The sequence below is a fragment of the Mchenga conophoros genome, linkage group LG5 (assembly GCF_057382185.1).
Source record: "Mchenga conophoros isolate Kocher_MC1m ecotype Shallow Benthic linkage group LG5, M_conophoros_male_GT1.1, whole genome shotgun sequence".
Classification (NCBI taxonomy): Eukaryota; Metazoa; Chordata; class Actinopteri; order Cichliformes; family Cichlidae; genus Mchenga; species Mchenga conophoros.
In genome coordinates, this window is record NC_140530.1 from 39,062,950 (window position 1) to 39,077,116 (window position 14,167).

The window sequence follows — 14,167 nt, forward strand, 5'->3', positions numbered from 1 at the left end:
AAATCACTTTTATTGTCACATCAGAAGTCTAATGTAATACAAATCAGTCTAATAAATCTAATAGTTATCACCTCTTCAGGAGTATAATGCAACCTAAACATAATAATTTCACAATCTTTAATTAGAGGTATAACGTGGCATAAGATAATATAATAATCTTACACCATCTGATCCAAACTAGGAAGAGCAACTGATCATTTTCACATTTTCCATATTATGCTCATTATAAAAAAGAAACTCTTAGTTTTCTCAAAAGCAGTTTATTAAAGGTTTTAAATACTAATTAGAGCACGATGACAACAGATGCATCATGGCAACAATAACCCACCATCATGGGCGCAGAAGCTCAGAGCAGCCAGCCATCCAAGCCTCCAAACACAGGTCACAGATTTGTAGCTGAGCCACAGAGGCTGTTTTTATTTGTGCTATTAATGCATAAAAAAGGAGACTGATGCTGGAAGAAGCTCCATCACAGCTCACATCAACAGCACTTTAAAATAAGATTTAAGATTTAATGAGACTGCAAAAACAAACTATTAGGAGTGAGTCATTCAAACACATTTGTAATTGTATTAATAGTCCGTATTCGAGACAACAGACGCGACAGCTTTGGAAATAATCACCGCTCCTTGAGATTCACTCGCGACAGCTCTGAGAATATGATTGAACAACAGCGAACGAGTTTTCGATCTTTCAGTCTGGAAAATTAAACATTATTTTGCTCGCTCTGAATTTCAAAGATCTTTATATTTAACATGAAAGCACCCTGAAAATGACCCCAGATGGGACGTTCTCTGGAGCGCACATCAAAGATTAGTAATAATTAAACCTTCTCTAAAGCAAACACTGTTTTCATTTTTCAGTGTGAGCAGCTTTCATACATGTGAGATTCTCTATGAAAACATCTGTGAGCGATATCACTGCTTAGTGGGGTCAATTATTGAATTTGTTGTGAGGCTTTTATTAAAAACAGCCACAACAAAATATCCTCAACGGCTACAGAAAAGGAGCAGCAGATTCTAACCATAACTGCTTCAAACCACCTACATGCTATGATATTCAGTTTTATTTCTGCATAGTTCCAAATCAGTCTGTAGCCAGGATTACTATTAACACTAGAATTATGTATCTGGATACAAACATGAGATTTGCTGGTGCAGGAAAATATTTCAGATATTTTGGGCTCCAACTTTGGGAAAAGCCATGATGTCCCTCTTTCTACTTATCTGACCAATGATACGGCTGCTGTGTGGCCGACTGTCAAATGGCAAATGGCCTGTATTTATATAGCGCTTTACTAGTCCCTAAGGACCCCAAAGCGCTTTACACATCCAGTCATCCACCCATTCACGCACACATTCACACACTGGTGATGGCAGCTACATTGTAGCCACAGCCACCCTGGGGCGCACTGACAGAGGCGAGGCTGCCGGACACTGGCGCCACCGGGCCCTCTGACCACCACCAGTAGGCAACGGGTGAAGCGTCTTGCCCAAGGACACAACGACCGAGACTGTCAGAGCCGGGGCTCGAACCGGCAACCTTCCAATTACAAGACGAACTCCCAACTCTTGAGCCACAATCGCCCCACGACTGTCCAAGAAGTCTGAGCTCCAGTTTTCACGAGTTTAATTCTTTCTTTGTATTAATTGTGTGTTATTACCCTTATGGAAAAGAAATAGAAAAAACTTGTACAACACTTGGATAAGATGTGGCCTACTTCATATAGTGAATCATTCTATGACTTATATGACTCATGAAAGTGGCCACTTTCTCATTAGATTCATATATTGTTTCAGTAAGTATCCAAAACAAGTTTCATTTATATAATTTTTCATCCATCCATTCGCTTCCGCTTCTCAGGGTCGCTGGAGCCTATCCCAGCTGTCATAGGGCGAGAGGCGGGGTACACCCTGGACAGCTCACCAGTCTGTCGCAGGGCCAACACACAGGGACAGACAACCATTCACACTCACATTCACACCTAGTGACAATCTGGATTATCCAATTAACCTATCCCCACAAGCTGCATGTCTTTGGACGGTGGGAGGAAGCCGGAGTACCCTGAGGGAACCCACGCAAACACGGGGAGAACATGCAAACTCCACACAGCAAGACCCCGGCCTGATGTTGGAATTGAACTCAGGACCTTCTTGCTGTGCGGCAACAGTGCTAACCACCGTGCTGCTAATTTTTCAAGGGATCTTACATCTTTTTTGACTCTTGTATGCTTTTCATACAAGTTTCACACATGACAGATACAAACTTTATAAGGTTTATGTATATCTTTTCCATATGGGTAGCGCTACCTTGCAGGTGTCTGTACAGTACCTGGGCCTATATAGTTCATGAATGTAGAATGCTAACCAGGTTAGCGAGCCTCCCTATAGCACTCCACCCTCTGGTCCAAATATGGTCACTGCCTAATTCGCTTTCTAATACTGAGGCCAAGTCCAGAACAAATGGGTGACATCACAGTCTTTGGTTCGCTGCATTAACACAACTTTTAGAGCTTGTTAATGTAAGAAAATCCCACACATGTTGCATCACTATAACTGCCACAATGAGCCTGGTTGTGCTGGAGGTTTCTTCCTGTTAAAAGGGAGTTTTTCTTTCCCACTGTCACCATGTGGTTACTCTTAGAGGGTCATCTGATTGTTTGGTTTCCTCTGTTCAGTTCTGTTCAGTTCTAAACCTAAATTTAATTGAGCTGACAAATTAATATTTGGGGTAATAATGAGGCACTATATTTAACTTAAGTCCAGTTTGAGCCTGTTGTGTTGGAGCAGCCCGGAGGCCAATGACACCAAAGTACACACACACAAAAACCCACCATAGTACAAGTACACTGGTCAAGAGGACAAACAGCAGTTCACTCTCCCTCCTCAATTCAATTTTATTTATATAGCGCCAAATCACAACAAAAGTCGCCTCAAGGCGCTTCATAGATACAGAGAAAAACCCAACAATCATATGACCCCCTATGAGCAGCACTTTGGCAACAGTGGGAAGGAAAAACTCCCTTTTAACAGGAAAGAAACCTCCAGCAGAACCAGGCTCAGGGAGGGGCGGGGCCATCTGCTGTGATTGGTTGGGGTGAGAGAAGGAAGACAGGATAAAGACATGCTGTGGAAGAGAGACAGAGGTTAATAACAGATATGATTCAATGCAGAGAGGTCTGTTAACACATAGTGAGTGAGAAAGGTGACTGGAAAGGAAAAACTCAATGCATCATGGGAATCCCCCGGCAGCCTACGTCTATTGCAGCATAACTAAGGGAGGATTCAGGGTCACCTGGTCCAGCCCTAACTATATGCTTTAGCAAAAAGGAAAGTTTGAAGCCTGATCTTGAAAGTAGAGATAGTGTCTGTCTCCTGAATCCAAACTGGAAGCTGGTTCCACAGAAGAGGGGCCTGAAAACTGAAGGCTCTGCCTCCCATTCTACTTTTAAATACTCTAGGAACAACAAGTAGGCCTGCAGAGCGAGAGCCAAGTGCTCTAATAGGGTGATATGGTACTACAAGGTCATTAAGATAAGATGGGGCCTGATTATTTAAGACCTTGTATGTGAGGAGCAGGATTTTGAATTCTGGATTTAACAGGAAGCCAAAACAGGAGAAATCTGCTCTCTTTCTAGTCCCTGTCAGGACTCTTGCTGCAGCATTTTGGATCAGCTGAAGGCTTTTCAGGGAGTTTTTAGGACTTCCTGATAATAATGAGTCGTCCAGCCTGGAAGTAATAAATGCATGAACTAGTTTTTCAGCGTCACTCTGAGACAGGATATTTCTAACTTTAGTGATATTGCACAAATGGAAGTTCCTCAGTACATGTTGGAAACACTACTGCGGATCTGCAGCTTCATCCAGCAGCAACTTACTGTGAGGACAGGAAGAGGGTTTTCTGGTGAGGACACTGTGTAAAAAATTGAAAAAGCACGTGCTTTGTCACGGTAGACAGCTGTTAGCCTGTCTGCTTCAGTGTGTAGTATCGATTGTTCATGTGTGGATGTGCTTATACGAGTCCCCTGATTGAGCTGGGAGAGTAAACCACCCGGCAGCATCCAAACACATCATTAGTGCTGCTCACGACCTGATGTTTCCAGGCAGGGCCAATGTGTCTGTCCTGCAGACGGGCTCTTTTATGAAATAAACAGTCCGGCTCGGTCAAAGGTCAGCTCAGCTGACTTCTTTATTTTAATCTGCAGCAGTTTGCAGCAGATCTCCAGCGTCAGCATTTACGAGACAGGAGCTGAAATATTATTTACAACTTGATCTCACCGGCTGGTTTCAGCTGATCCTCTGAGCCTTCTCTTCATCAGTAAAGTAACTTTAAATACACACTTCAAAAAACATCTGTTAAAGTTTAGAATTTAAATTTAGAGTACAGGAGACTCTGAGTCTAGTTTGAACTTGTACAATGAAGAAAATATTTCTGCATCACCAATCAGATTGAAGCTAAGCGACTGTTCGATGTTAGCTTGTTTGTGTGCAGTTGTTCCCTTTTATGATGAATTTGATCATTTTATCCGAGGCCTGCTCACCTAAATCAGTCTGCAGCCTTTGTTCACCTGTTAGTTATATGGCAGAGCCTCCAGCAGACCTGCTGACGGAGCTGCGCTGTGATGGAGGGAAACACAGACACAGTCGGATGTTATTCTGAGAAAAGAGTCGGATCATGGCTGGACTGCAGGTTTTTGCTGGGGCAGTTCATGGAGCTCTAAAGAAGAAAAAGACGATCAGTTGAATCCAAAGTACCAGAAGTGAAAAATATCCATCTAGTTTTCTTCTCCGAGATAGAAAAGCAGGTTTATCATAAGACTGATCTGCAAACGTCCTGTCAGGTTTTCTCACAGCGCTATCAGAGAAGTCATTCTCATCTCCAGCGCTTCTGTCAGACACGTGCACACACACTCGAGCCATGGATGCGGAGATACGACCGCCCTCCATCTCACAGGTTGGTGCTGGAGTATATGACATGTTTATCAGCTAAGAGGACTTTTTTTTGTCCTGTATTTTGGTTTCGCCTGCATTACAGAGACTCAATGAGGGAGTGGGGAGTCTACTAAATGGTCTATCAGTGTTGGTTCCCAGTTTCTCCAGTCTGCATGTTATCCAAATATGTTTGGACAAGACGCTGAGCCCCGCCCCCAGTGCCTCCGTATGTGTGACAGGTAAAAGTGTCAAGGCTGACTCGACGGACTCAGAGATGAAGTCCAAAGATGGTTTAATGAGCAACACCAAGTGAACTATTTGCAAATGAGGGGAAGGTCAGGGGCTCCAGGGATCCACAGGAAGGTGGCGAGATGGACACCACACTCCACTTCGTCCACACACTCGCTCTGTTACAGTCACACCACACCAAACACGCTCAGAGCAACAACGACGGGTCCAGGGAACCTACATACACAAACAGACGAGGAGATGAAAACCAGGAAGTTACAAGGAAAACACAGGAGAAGGTTAGAGCCGGGCTGCACTGACGTCAGCTGTACAACGATCCAGCGATGAGAAGCTCTCAGCCACCGCCTTGAATAGTGGCCGTGAGAAGCAGGATAACGAGTCGCAGGTGAGTGATTGAGCCCACAGTGAGCTCCGCCCACAGAGAGCAAAACAAAATCAACTAACACATGTGGCCCACCTGAGCCGACCGGGTAGAGATGGGGACCGTGACAAAAGCACGTTTAAAGCTGAGGAATAAAGTGCTCTTTGAATACGAATGTTTTAATGGAAACATCAGAAATATTAGGATTGAAATATCGTTAATATGCACTCCTCAGTTTCACTTGCTGACCAGCACACACGCTGTGAGGCTTGGCTTCAAATAAAAACGCTGCATTTAAACATGATGCCAAAGATCTGCAGATTTGAGAAAGAGCTCCAGGAAAAGTAGCATCTCTAAAACACCAAAACACACTAAAGGCTTCCATGTTAGAGATTAGTGGCAGTAAGAGACTGAGAGAAGGAAGTAAGGTGTGTAAATACCACCAGGAGAGAGAGCCTGCCTAAAGCAGGAGCAGCACCTCGTCCTTCTGAGGACCAGAGTCGCCCTCTGGTTTGAGTCTTCACGCAGAAACATTGAAATCACTCCATATTAAGCATGTTTAATCTTTACATTTCAGCTCATGTAACTCCACACTGCACTCCACCTGGCTTCACCCTCCTGAAATTCTGTCCTGTCATTCCTCTGAGCCCATCCAAAGGCTGCCTGTGGCTGCTCGTATTGAACTCTGCCGCTGATGTACGAGGCTGCTAATGGAGCGGCGTTTCCGAGCCTCCGGGCATTAGACCGCCCCCTTAAACACTGCCAGCCACTTCACCATTTCTGCAACCGTGTTATCGTCAGACAGCAGTCACGGCCAAATTATTCATCAAACATATTAATAGAATGCAACTAATGCCGGGCAAGAGATAAAATCCCATTTTTCTTATCAGGCATTGAGCTAAACGGGATAAAATAAGCAAAGAGTTCAAAAATGGAGGTTACTTCACACACCTGTGTTCTTTTAAATCGCACTAAAAACACATTTGATTAAAACTGATTTAAAATGAAAACGTCCCGGCGTATTCTACTTTAATATTAAACAACAGAAGTATGTGCACATTTTAAATAACCCTTAAAACACATTGTTTTGTATGCATACTTTTAACTCGTGGTCTATTCAACGTTGGTCTGCAGACAGCCTTTCAGCCTCCTGTACTGTAATTTATGTCTTTGTGCATAGATTTGTATTTGTATGTGATCTAAATGAATTAATAATATCAACATGGATCAGATAATCTTCCATAAAGTTGTTATGAGGGGGGAATTAATCGATCTGACATCCTCGTGTTGTTCCCTCGTCATCATAAATAATGTTGTTCCAGGTTCAACATTGCAAGTGACCAATGACCTTCTCCTGACGTCATCCGCGACCTCGAAAAAAGCAAACGCCTTCAAAAAACTACTTGTGTGAAGAGAAACCGCCTCTGCAAGGACAATATGTATAATGCTTACCGTTTATTAAAGGAAAGTATCCTGAAATGCAAAGAATTCAAGGTCCTGGATGGGCGGACAGAAGCGGTTTCTCTTCTCGCAAGTGAAGTCAATGTCATTGGTCACTTGCAGTGTTGACCCTGGAACAACATTTATTATGATGATGTGGGAACAACACCGACACGAGGATATCAGATCATCTGTTATCTACACTGTAGAGGTCAAAACCGTTTTTGCATCAGGCTGTAAACGTTTTTATTGGGAGCTGACGCACTGCTGGAGCCTCTAGTGGACGTTAGAGGAACTGCAGGCTGTGTTGATCTTATAAGATAAGATAAGATAACCTTTATTAGTCCCACACGTGGGAAATTTGTTTTGTCACAGCAGGAAGTGGACAGTGCAAAAGTTATGAGGCAAAAATTAGAATACAATAAGAATAAATACAGTACACAACTGTACAGAATAGAATAAAATAAAATACTATATACAGTAGAATAAAATAAAATAAATATACAATAAGATAAAAATAGAATACAAATACAAATACTATATACAACTGAGTAAAAATACAACGATGACAGAAAGGATTATTGCACTTAGTGTTATTGCATATGTATGGATGTGTGTGCTTGATCAGTTAAAGTCTTTATTATGGAGTCTGACAGCAGTGGGGAGGAAAGACCTGCGAAATCTCTCCGTCCCACACCGTGGGTGCCGCAGTCTCCCACTGAAGGAGCTGCTCAGTGCTGTCACAGTCTGCTGCATGGGGTGGGAGATGTTGTCCATCAGGGATGACAGCTTAGCCGCCGTTCTCCTGTCACTCACCACCTCCACTGGGTCCAGAGGGCATCCTAGAACAGAGCTGGCCCTTCGGATCACCCTGTTCAGTCTCTTCCTGTCCCCAGCAGAGATGCTGCCGCCCCAGCAGACCACACCATAAAAGATAGCAGAAGCCACAACAGAGTCATAGAATTTCTTCAGGAGTGGGCCCTCCACCCCAAACGACCTGAGTCTCCGCAGCAGGTACAGCCTGCTCTGCCCTTTCCTGTAGAGGGCGTCTGAGTTATGAGTCCAGTCCAGTCTGTTGTTCAGATGAACACCAAGGTACCTGTAGCTGTCCACAGCCTCAATGTCCATACCTTGGATGTTCAGTGGTTGCAGTGGAGAATGCTTGTGCCTGCGGAAGTCTATGACAGTGAACACAGCCAGGCATTATTATTGTTGTACAAGCTGCAATCATGCAATTTATCACTAAATGAATTTGATATATCGCTGAGGCCACTGCTGACTGTGTTGTTGGTGTGTTAGAAGAATACAAATAAATAAAAGGAGATAAATAAATTATGGGGGGAACATATTTGGTTCTATTTAGAGGTTTTACAAATTTTGTGCTTGACTCGGTTTTTATTTTTTGTTTGGTTAATCTTGATTTTTCCAGCACTTACCCAGTGACTCAGTCCATTCAGCTTCCTGTTAATTACTTTGGACCGTTTTGTAACTCTTCCTAAGGTTGCCCGCCCATCACAGGCCTACAGAGCCTCACACAAATGTTCATGTTCATGTCACATTTAGGATTACCAGCGCACCAGGTGTGAACGTCTGTGAGGACTCCTTTGTAAAATGAAGGTTTGAGTCATCGTGTTTTTCTTTGTTTTGGTCCGTTAGATGATTTTTTTAATCTAAATTCTCTATTTTTGGTTGCAGTATTAAAAACATCACCTGTCTCCTCTGACTCATGGTGTTATTCTCCATGCTCTCTGTGCTCTTAACATGAAATGAAATGTTTTCCACTTCAGTGCTTGGCTCTATTTATCTTCACGTGTGCACCTCCGTCTAGTCTAACTCCATATTTTTGGTTCCTCCTGCATTTGTGCCTGTGGCACTTTGGGTTATAGTGATGTTTTAGTAATTGAAAGAGACTGAGCTCAGTGCACATCACTGTGGGTAAGAACTGTGGAAATGCCAAACATATGCATGGCAACACTTGAGCTGCTGGAGGTTTGAATGCAAAGGTTGGCTTCGGAGCACACGCACCATTAAAGTTTTATGAGCACTTTGCACTATAGTACACCCAGGTGGAAATGTGCAGAGCAGTCAAACATTTAGTCGAGGCTTTTTCATTATTTGTGGTATTTTTCGTCGTCTTCTCCTGAGAAAAAACACATGCAGCAAATAACAAGAAAACAGATTAATTAAAATCCGGCTTTTATATCTTTAGAGCATCCACTGCCTGGGTTCTCTCAGCAGGTCCACCAGGTGCCTCCTCTCGATGTGGTCACTTTGTAGGAACGCCACAGGTCAGGTTCTTTAGCCTTAGAGCCTGACGGTCTTCAGCTGCAGTTTGGGTTCCCGTGGAGACCCAGCTTTCATGATCACAGTGCGCCCGTCGATTGACATTATATCTCTGATGTTGTTACGTCTGCTACGTGGTGCGAATCACATGTAGTGACAGGTAGTCTCAAGCATACCTGTAACAGGGGTTCAAATGTTCAATTGGAGCTTCATCACACGAAGTTCTGACCGTTGAATGTTGTATGCAAACAATCTCAGCAATGTACAGCAACTGAACACAAACCTGAAACAGCTGATTGCCTCACCTGTATTTAGGAAAACAAATCGAGAGGAAAAATGTCATTCTGGTGACGGATGTGTTCCCGTCGGCTCATCACAGCAGTTATATCCTCCCAGCACTGGAGCTGACTGCAAAGCAAAGTGAATGAGAGCTGTGGATCTCAGAAAAGGCTGGAGAGTCGACTCCATGTTCAGGGGAGGTTTCTGCATCAAGTGGAGGATGCTGTACTGAGGGTGAAGGTGAATCTGCATTCGGAACCTCACCTATGGCTATGAACCATGTTTAGTTGGCTCATGCAATGAGCAGAAAGCTGATTGTGTGTGCAGCAGAGCTTCCTGTGAAGGGCTCAGGAGCTCAGCCATTCAGGGACCTCAGAGAAGAGCTGCTGCAGCTCCACAGACAATGGTGGAAAACTTGAAAAACGTCATCCTTTCCCTAAACAAGAGCCTCCTCTGCACCTGTGACAGGAGTCACGGCTGTCGATGATCACGTGCTTCAGCCTCGCACGTCCGCCAGACCCTCCTGACATCAGGTAAAAAGATCTCAACATCGGATCAGAGACAACCTCATCGACAAAACATGCGAGTGTGGAGGATCGATTTTAAATAAATCATACATCAAACGCAGTGAAAGCGGTTGGAGAGTACAAGGATTTTTGGGATGGAAGTGAGTGATTGGTACAAATGTGAGCCTAGGAGAGAAGCAGCACAAATCGCAGATACGAGTTTACATGAGACCTCCATAGTGAGCTGTGATCTTTACAGACGAAGGATAAAAAGACAGAAGAGATGGGAAAACATCAAGTGTATCAGCTGGCAGGGTGAATGCAGAGCTCAGACGCCTGCAGTCAATTTCCCCTCTCGTCTCCTCGAACTGTCTTTAACACGAATAAGACGGAACGCCCCGGCACAGAAAATTACAGCAAACGGCAACAAATCTAATATTCGTTTCACACCTTCACTCTAATTTTCAGCTTCTTGCAATCAATAGGCGTTACCCTGCCACATGCAGTGTGCTCTTACCCCACGTGCTCCTGGCAAACAGAATAATATGCAAATAGTACAAAGAGAGACAACAAGAGTGCAATTATCAAAGCTCGATTACTGAGGAGTTGCGAAGATAGGTTTGTCTGCAGCAGATAATGTGATGTCTGAAAGAATTTACAGGAGCAAAATTATACACGAGGAGGAAAACAGACAAAACCCAATTCCATCAAAGCCAAACGCTGTTTTGTTTAGTCGAGGCCTTTAGTAACGGAGGAGAGGAGGAGATGAAATGCGGCGGCATGAGGCGAGATAAAGATAGGCGAGGAGAGGGAGTGGAGACAGGAGAGGGCAGGTGTAAAATACTACCATTCTTTATACTGTGTGTAGTGGAAAGGATAGCTGAGGTAAGGGCGAGACACTTTGATGGATAGACGAATTGAGCAGCAAATGGATGTGCGCAGCGAGGGGACGCGGGAGGGAGGGAGGGGAGGAAAGGTGAAGTAAGGTGAGGAGAGGAGGAGGAGGAGAGGAGGGAGAGGTGAGATTAGCAAAGACAGCAGGTAGCTGAGCTCAGAACAGAGAGGGAGCAGTGATCAGTCAGGGGAAGTAACCACATGCAGACTCTTTACTCCATTACATGCATTTGATGGTCATAGTTACTAGTTACTTTGAAGATTATTTGAATGCACAAAAGATTATTACCAAAAACATGTACATTATTTAAATTATTAAATTTTACATGAACATCCTTTCGGACAGTATAATAAAGGTGAGGACCCAACTGCAGACACCAGGTTCATTTTTTAATAATGTCACATGATTAAGATAAAACCCAAGATAAAGCCAAAAGTCAGGATTCAAAGACCCCAAAACGAGCATCAGGGAACAAGAGAGGGAACCGAATATTCAGACTGAATGCAGCTCTGTGAAAAAGTATTTACCCCCGTCCCGATTTCTCCGTTTCTTTGTGAACGGGAGCCAAAGAATGAATTCACGGGGACGTTGAAGCACCGTCAGCGGGATCAGGAGGCACAGAGTCAAAAGAACATCAGCTTTCTTTCTCTTAATCAAAGCCACGCTGTAACGGTAGCAACGCTGCTGGGAATTCCAGATGGATCCTCAGATCCTCCCAGGCCAGATGAGATAAATTATAAATGCAATAAATTATTCAAAATTAAATCAGTGGTTCTCAGTGCTTTCGGCCTGTGACTGCTTACAAACCGCCGTGTCTCATGGGGCCCTCTGTCACATTTAAAAGCCTGCTACGTTCTCCAGAACCCTTCAAAAATCATCCAGTTGTTTAATTAAAATGAATGCTGCCAGCCCAAAACAGTCAAATTATCATATTTTACAAAAATGAACAGCTAATTATGTCACACTGGACCGAACGCTGGTTAGTTATATGAAGTAGGTAAAACTAGCTCCGCCTCCTCAGGTTACAGCTGCATAAGCTTTACAGCAACAGGTATTCCATATAGAATGATCTAATTGTCACATTTATGCATTTATGTGTGTTATTACTGTCAGGGCTCTGTGTGCGGGCGGGCGGAGAGGAGGATCCAAGCGCAGGACTCAGACACTGAACTGTAACTCAAGACCTCAGCTTTATTGCTGGCATAAAACAAAACATAAACTGAGCAATGAACGTGAAACACTAAAACACATAATCTGAGGGTACGACGCAACACTGGGTTGAGGAAAACACAGGGCTTAAATACACAGGGTAGTGATGAGGGAATGGGCAACAGAAGGGAGACACCGCTGGGAGAGATCAGGGCTAGCGAGACGGGGGAACCAAGCTGCACACACTAACATAAGACAAAGACTTTCACAATAAAACAGGAAACATGAACCACAACTCAGAGACACGGACTCAACACAGAGAGACAGAAATTGACACATGGGACGGAACTATAAGTGAAACCACAATTCCTAAAACATGGATATCAGAGACATGAAACTAGTAATAATAATCATCATCTTCATCATCATAACAAGAGAATGAGAAAACAATCCAAAACACCAAGATAACTGAAACACAAAGTACCAGAGAGACATAAAGAATAATCCATGATGCAAAAGTAAACCAAAACATAATAAACTCAAAATGCTGGGTCCAACAAACCCAGAACCGTGACAGTTTCAGGCCGAAGCTTTTCACCTGAGTGTGTGAGATGAAGCACTTCTACCACGCCAAGCTTAGTATTTTCCATGGCTGGGCTACTGCTACTACTACTACTGCCCGTCACCCCTATGCCCCGGGTATAGCAGTGCACTGCACCCGAAAACCCTTCAAACCCGTAACGCGCCCTTTAAACAAGCATTTGAAGAGATTGGCTTTGTCGAGGTGGGAGATAAAATGTATTCTGGGGAGATTTTTATGAAACCTGGTTTTCAAACCGACATGGACATTCAGCAGGATGGACAAAAATGGAAATAAAAAAGAGCTTAAAACCTGCAAAGGAGAGGTTTGCCTGCAGCGGGGTAAAACTGAGCTCGCCTGCAGTACTTTTAAAAAGAAATTGTTAAATGACTCATTTTAAAAATGCACACTCTAACAGCAGCTTCAGCTGCAGATAAAATGCTCGGTGACGTCCTCTTTGGAACGATGATGCTAGTATCGTGCGGTGTAGTACTCTCTTTATCATGGTAATATCCATTTTCTGTATACTTTTCTTCTCTTATCACTTAATTTGCTTTTCAAAAAATTCACCTTATCGCTCTCGTTTTATGATTAGGTTCAGCTGTAATATTTATTACTCGGTTGTAGTTTGTATTTCTGTGTGGTCATTTTGAGCTCTGGATGAATCAAACTCTGTGTTATCAACGTTATCGCTTTCAGCTGTTTAAACCTAATTACCTGCAGACTCGTCTGTGAGTCTGACTTTCAGATCAGCTGCTCAGTGCAATGACAGATTACCGCGTAGCTCGTTATGATGATGGTTGCAGCTCATTTCAGATCCGTCCTCCTCAGCCTGTCTCTGAGGCTGAGCACAGCCTCTTTTCAGCCACAGTCTCATTCTTTCAGCCACTACGCCAGCCTCGCCATCACAGGTGAGGGTTTGACTGTAAACGGAGTGTTCAGGTGAAAAATTGCCTTCCACCTCAGCTCTCCGTTCAACGTCCAGTACACATTAACGCAGACGTAGCACCAGTGCACCTTCCCATCTCATAGTTTGGCCTTCCCTTCACTCATGAACGAGAACTTGAAATATGTGAATATCTGCTGTCCATTCATTTCATAGTGTGTCCTATTGTGTCTTTGTTACTGTAAGAGCCAGATTTAGAAGAGAGAAAGCAGACAGGATGGTCCAGATGTGAAATCCAGCTGAGATATAACTTCATGTGATGTGCTTTCAAAGAACAGCAGAGGTAGGAGAGGAGGCAGGCTGATGACTGATGAATGGTGAAATGAACGAATGCAGGGAGGACAGACAGATGCATAAATGACAAAAAGATTAATCTGTGTCATATGACGTGATGGATTAATGGATACAGGGAGGCGAGGGAGGACAGGTAGACAAGGACGCTGCTGCAGATAAGATGGAAACAAGTTCAAGTTCCTCACACACACACACACACACACACACACACACTTGCACTTACAAAAGGAGACCACAGAAATGTTGACCTTTTA